The sequence below is a fragment of the Ostrea edulis genome, chromosome 3 (genome assembly GCF_947568905.1).
Source record: "Ostrea edulis chromosome 3, xbOstEdul1.1, whole genome shotgun sequence".
NCBI lineage: Eukaryota > Metazoa > Mollusca > Bivalvia > Ostreida > Ostreidae > Ostrea > Ostrea edulis.
This window is the reverse complement of record NC_079166.1, coordinates 57,540,628-57,547,415: the sequence shown is the minus strand read 5'-3', so window position 1 is coordinate 57,547,415 and position 6,788 is coordinate 57,540,628. Positions and strand designations below refer to the sequence as shown.

Below are 6,788 nucleotides of genomic sequence, written 5' to 3'. Positions count from 1 at the left end.
TCATGTCTATCATCTTCAAATCATCATTTCTGAAGTATTTAAGACTGATTCTATGTAACTATCAAAATTCAGTGGCCACGGTATGTCACAGATTTTTATGAAACTTTGTGTGTAACAATATTATGATAGATATAAAACAAAAAGGGCATGCAAAGGTTTGACTTAGCAACGGTTGCCATGGAAACCGATCCTCTAACAACAGCTGGACAAGATATGCACATATATGTTATATTTTGAATAAACCAAAATTAAACGCTATTGTTTATAAAAACAACAATTGTAAAAATTATTTTGAGCTAGGTTCTAGCTTTTAGAAATTTTTTTGTATTTATTTAATCCTTGAAAACAATAGAAATAATTATTTTTATGATGTATAAGGGTTTGATATATGTAATTTTTAGAGAGGGATAAAATATATTTGCCCAGTCATTTGGTGTAAACTCACATGCTAGTAAAATGTATTGAATCTTACTTTAAAAAAGTACAGAAACACATTTGTGGAGAAACCAAAGGTAAACACATAAACCAGTAGTTTCCTCTGGTGCACAAACCAAAATACACCAGAAAGAGTTATTGCCCTTTGTAACACTCTCTTGTATTGGAGATATGAACAGCCTTCATTTGTTTTCAGTATGGCAGGAGGTGGAAATTGAGTTTTTATTCAATTTGTTCTTCAGAAGTTTATCAATATCAGATGCTCTTTGTTCACTTAATTCACTACCACGATATTTATCTTCAATTGTGCTAAAGGATTCCGGTTTATTTCATGGAATACAAATCCGTTTGATCTTTGCCATAGTCACCGGACTCTAGCATCCAATCGTCTACGTATTCGTAGAAAAAGTAAATGCTGTGTGGAATTTAACGCTTTATTGCATCACATCCGACTAAAAAAATGACCAGGGAAACAGAAGGCTGACAGACATATTCATAGAAAAAGCCCTGCCTGTTGCCGTGTTGGAACTTGTATTGACGTAAGTATTCTATTTGATTTAGAATCCAAATTCTAAAGTAAAGGCTGAATAAAATGTATCAGAAAATTTGGCTTTTAGTAAACATATGAGAACCCCAATTTATTTTATACTGCCAGCCAGGCTAGTCAGCTATAGTGGTATACATGTAGACTGAACATTGTAAGTAGTCCTGTCATTTACTGCATGGGTGTACAATATACAATACTAGTTAAGTATGTCCCCAACCTAACATTCACTCAGGGAGTTTCCTATCACATTTACACAGAGTTCAGGATCTGTAAAAATTGGGGAATACTTATAAAATCATGTTTCATGTGGACATTTTCAAAAGGACTAGGCTTAATATATGTAATCCTAAGTGATGACCCCCCCCCTCTCTCTCTCTCTCTGACTGTCAAGTTTACAATAAAAACAAACATGTGAATGCCTGTGTGCATTCTAGATAAAGATTGTTAAAATCATATATATTGGTGAGCCAGGCTACTTTCAAGTTTGTTTACCTGTGGTAACCCCCACTAATATGTGATGGTTCTAATCTACAGAAGAAATCACACAGATACTATTATGATTTAAAGTTTTCTCATCTCTGTAATTATGAACTTTAGGACACTTGATTTGGAAAAATTAAATGATGAAAAATTGATGATTTTGAATTGGGTCCTGTAACTGGGCCCTCAAATTTTAATACATGTAGGTCCTGTCAACTGAAGTAAATCAAAAAATATTAAATGTAAATTGTAAATATTCAAATACTTTTGAATTCTTACTTTTTCATCCAATAATCACATATTTTGGCCAAAGTACATGACCACTATTTTATGTAATTAATGTGTGCTTTTCTGTGTTTCAGCTGTATGAGCATCATACTGTGCAAATCACCTAAAGATGGAGTTGACCAAGTTGCTGACTTTGAGGAGGTAAATATTCAGCATTAATACATACACATTGAATACATAATTTGAAATTCAAATTTGAATCCCAGTATTATAAATCCTAAAACAAATTAATAGATGTGGGGAATGTGGTACATTGGGTTTAGTTTCTTGGTTATAGAGCCTGCATGGAAACTGAATTCTCTAGAATAATCACAGGAGACCATCCATTTTTTATGCGACATGATGACTTGAAACGTTTTCATCACAACTTCCTAAAAATATTTTAGTACTTCACTTAATTAGCATACTCAAAAAGACTAGTTGTTTTGTTGTCAATGACGCACATACATGTATATATGTACACATGTGTATGAGCTCAGTATCATTTGTAAAAATGATTAATTCTAATTAGGTCAATGTTGAGAATCACTCAAGTGACCTACATGTTGCTATTTGTGTGCGTCAGTTATCATAAGGCGTTAATTGAACATTAATATTTTTTCTTGATAACCACCCTTCCAATTCTTTTCAAATTTCTTTTAAGCATCTTTGGGACAAGGGGAATTAAGTCCCTTTTAAAACTTTTAAAAATGCTCTATACCAAAATTGAGAATTTTGTTTTAAAACCAGGGTTTGATTTCTTCAATTTTGTGGAGAAAACTTTTTTCAGATATACACTTCGTTAAATTGTAGAGCTGGGGAAGGGGGGGGGGTATAAGTGTATTTGACATTTATTTGTGTCCAAATTATGCAATTAATACTGAGGATTTCAGTAGTAGTCTGTTTTTAAAACAACAGACACCTAGAATTAAGAGCACAACGAGAGCATACATGTGATAAGGAGGGGGGGACTTCATAATAATGCCTGAAAATTCTTAACAAGTAAATTTTAACAAAAAATTTACACTAGAGATGCCAATTCAAGATAATTAACATGCTTTGTTTATTGGCATCTGGTGTACATTTAGCAACAAGTAGTGTTGTTCATTGTGAAACGATAAATTGATAATATACATGTATGCGTTGGTTGTACATGTGTTTTAGGCATATCTTATTGCATGTTTTGTTGTGTTTGGTTGTTGAAAATATTGATAGAAATTAATAATGAAGAATTGCTGATATACTAAGGACATCATGATTCTGATCTAAAGAAATTGAGGACTAATTAATATTTACATACTTTGTTACATCATGAAGGTCCATACATTGCTTGCAAGAAAAACACACATGGGCCACATACATGTAATCAGTGACTAAGAAATGTTGTTCAGTTATACTGTTTTCAAGTCATTACACTTAATTCTTAAAAAAATTCCTTAACTGGCAATTGATTGCAATCAGAAATTGCAAATTTTCTATTTATTCCTAACTTGACACCATCGAATGACAGTAATGTGATGCGCGCTCCCTGTAATCAGGGGGAAATAACTCGTATAGCATTGTGAAAAATGTAGCTCATTGATTATTCATATACGTTTGAAATATTTTATGGTTATACAAGATATTTTACAATAACTATTGAAAAAGACTCGAACACAATTTATGTTCATGTTATGCATAAATCTTATTAAATCATTGACTCCACAAAATATTATGACATCACAGGAGGGTGGAACTACCTTAAATAAAGCTGAATGCTTATGAAGAAAAAACAGAAAGGGGTACCAAAATTGCGAATTTCGAAAACACAGGGTTGTGAATGTGGGTCCAAAAGAGTCATATAGTGTATAACATGGATTTTGTAGCCCTTAGAGCTATAATGATACTTTGAATTTTTTTTAAATTTGATTAATACTCAGGTAACCAATAAGGTTTGTGGACATCTTGTTAATTTATGAGTATTAACACTATTAATAGCTCTTCAATACAGCATAAACACATGTATACAAACTGTATCAAAACATAACATCCTTTAGGCCAATTCAACTTAATTAGTAAGATTATCATCCTGGGTCACCAAAAAGTATGGGGCAGACTGTGGGAAGATTTTATTTTTTAATTTTTATTTTCTGAGAAATATATTGATGACAAACGAGTTTTTGTCAACAGAAGTGCATAATTTAATGCCAGATATATAAATCTATGTTATTTCACAGATGATTTTTGAGGGGCGGGTGGGCGGGCATGATAATCTATCAACTACATAATTAATGAAGTGGTAAAATTACTATTCTAGCATCATGAATGATCTTGTACATGTAAATTTAGTTTAATCAAATTGAATTAGGTGTGTACTGTATGAAAATGTGAAAAATAAGATGAACTTTTCAATATTTGTTCAACACATTTTTTAGAACTTGAAGAGCAGAAGATGCATTCCATGACTCTTATGTGATATAGAAGACAAAGAAGAGCTCTTGAGAATGGAAAAAAAACTGCGAGTTTTACAGTCAATGAACACACCTCACGACACAAGTCCATCCTGATTCAGTAAACTATTCTTCTAAGGAAACACCATGACTTAGTTAAGATCAAGTTTTGGTGTCAGAAGACTAATGTAACTAAAACATTGCAAAATTAACCTGCAAGTGTCTTATGTGAGCCTACTGAATAAGGATTCATTACTGAACAGTTGAAGGAAAATCACTATTATAATGATTTTTAAAAAAAGATGATTGTGTTGTTTGGATAACATTGTGATCCATGTTTGTTGAATAAACAACTTTGCAAAAATGAGTTGTTCTGTGTTAATATTATAAATTTACTAATTACTGGTATGTCAACATAGATTACAGTAACACTGAACAAACTTCAATAAATTTTAAAGTTTCATGCAGTTTCTGCAGTAGAAAATGACACCTATTGATTTTCTGGTCCAAAGGTCACCAGGTGCAATACAATACTCTGTACAATTGATGTCTGACCAGTTTCTTCAGAACCCTTTGATTGATAGTGATATTTCATACAGGGGTTGGTCACTGGTAGTATATGACCCCCATTGATTTTCAGGTCAAAAGATTAAAAATAGCAGGGGCCTCCGTGGCCGAGTGGTTGGAGCATAGCGTTCAAAATGACACGGCCTCAGTCGGCGCGGATTCGAATCCCGCTCGCGCTGGTATTAAGTGAGAAAGTTTCCCAATTTACTTTCGGAAGGTCGGTGGTCTCTTCCCAGGTACATTGTATCTGGGTTCTCACTTTCACCAATAAACACTGGGCACCACCAGAAAACTGAAAAATTGTTGAGTGTGGCGGAAAATATCAATAAATCAATCAATTAAAAATGACTAGGTGCAATGTAGCTAGTACTCTATGCAATGGTGTCCCCCCAATATCTTGGGCCTGTTGTTCAATTATGATATTTCATATGTTGGTTGGTTATGAATAGTAGATGACCCTAATGATTTCCAGGTCAAAGGTCAACAAATACAAGGCAGTACAATGAACAAGTTATTGGTATCTACCCAATATCTTGAGAAGACTTTTTATAGTTATTGATAATAGTTTACATGACAATACAGTACATGTAATATAGCTCGTTTATGGAAATGATTGCAAAATCTACTTGGTGTTTGGGGAGGGGGGGTCCTACTGGATTACAGTTTATGTTTACATGGTTTTTTTTAATCACTCTAACTAATTTTTATTAATATGTTAAACTTCTCCATGTTTATTTTTGAAATATCAATTGCTCATATTGTTCATTTTAACTGAAAATGGTGTAGGTTGTATTATTTGTCATTAGTATGAATTTTTGGCAAAATGCCCAAATCTACAGTTTTCGTACTACAATAGATCAATTGTACTACATTTCACCATTAATCTTTTTATATAAATTAGGAGTCTTTGATATGGACACCCTTTGATGACAGTTGATTATGCTGTATGTATTTTCCAAATTATCTAAATTCATCAACGAAATCCAACAATAAATCCCGTTTTGGCAAAATGCCCAAATCTACAGTTTTCATGCTACAATAGATCTATTGCACTACATTTCACCATTAATCTTTTTATATACATTAAGAGCCTTTGATATGGACATCCTTTGATGACAGTTGATTATGCTGTATGTATTTTCCAAATTATCTAAATTCATTAACGAAATCCAACAAAAAATCCCGTTTTGGCAAAATGCCCAAATCTACAGTTTTCATGCTACAATAGATCTATTGCACTACGTTTCACCATTAATCTTTTTATATACATTAAGAGTCTTTGATATGGACATCCTTTGATGACAGTTGATTATGCTGTATGTATTTTCCAAATTATCTAAATTCATCAACGAAATCCAACAAAAAATCCCGTTTTGGCAAAATGCCCAAATCTACAGTTTTCGTACTACAATAGATCTATTACACTACGTTTCCCATTAATCTTTTTATAGATATTAAGAGTCTTTGATATGGACATCCTTTGATGACAGTTGATTATGCTGTATGTATTTTCCAAATTATCTAAATTCATCAACGAAATCCAACAAAAAATCACTTTTTGGCAAAGTGCCAAATTATAATACATTGGTACAGCGGTCAGTAACACATTCTTTACTATAGGTGGATATAGATATCATAAATAAGGAGGGAATTTTATGGGGAATCGAGATTTATGGAGAAAATTAGTTGTTTTTTTCAATTTTTTATATACCACAAGGACAAAACATGGCAAAACGGACTGAATTTTGCAGTTCAATTAGCCCTCATAGACTGCTGTCGGTTTCCATGGCAACGGATGGTAGAAATTCGGTGGTGGGGTTGAAATTATGTAAGATGGTGCAAGTAAAGTTAATACTGTGAAAATCAAAGAAATCTGTGACATTGAGTGGCCAGACCCTATCTGATTTCTTTGATTTTTACATAGAATTGATCTTAAACATTCATTTTAAATACACCAATTCAAGTCTTTGAAGCTATGTCGATAATACAGCAACATTTACTATAACTTTTTCGAAGAATTTAGGTAGGATTTTAAAATGGGGAAATTAATCAAGATAGCTATA

At 32.6% G+C, this 6,788-nt stretch overlaps 1 long non-coding RNA gene across 1 annotated transcript; it reads left to right on the top strand.

Annotated features, from left to right (window-relative positions):
• The first annotated feature begins 267 nt into the window (after positions 1-267).
• LOC125674997 (uncharacterized) lies at positions 268-4,522 on the top strand. The gene is made up of 3 exons (XR_007370312.2): positions 268-974; positions 1,825-1,891; positions 4,144-4,522. It is a non-coding gene; the product is annotated as an uncharacterized LOC125674997 (long non-coding RNA).
• The last annotated feature ends 2,266 nt before the right edge of the window (positions 4,523-6,788 follow it).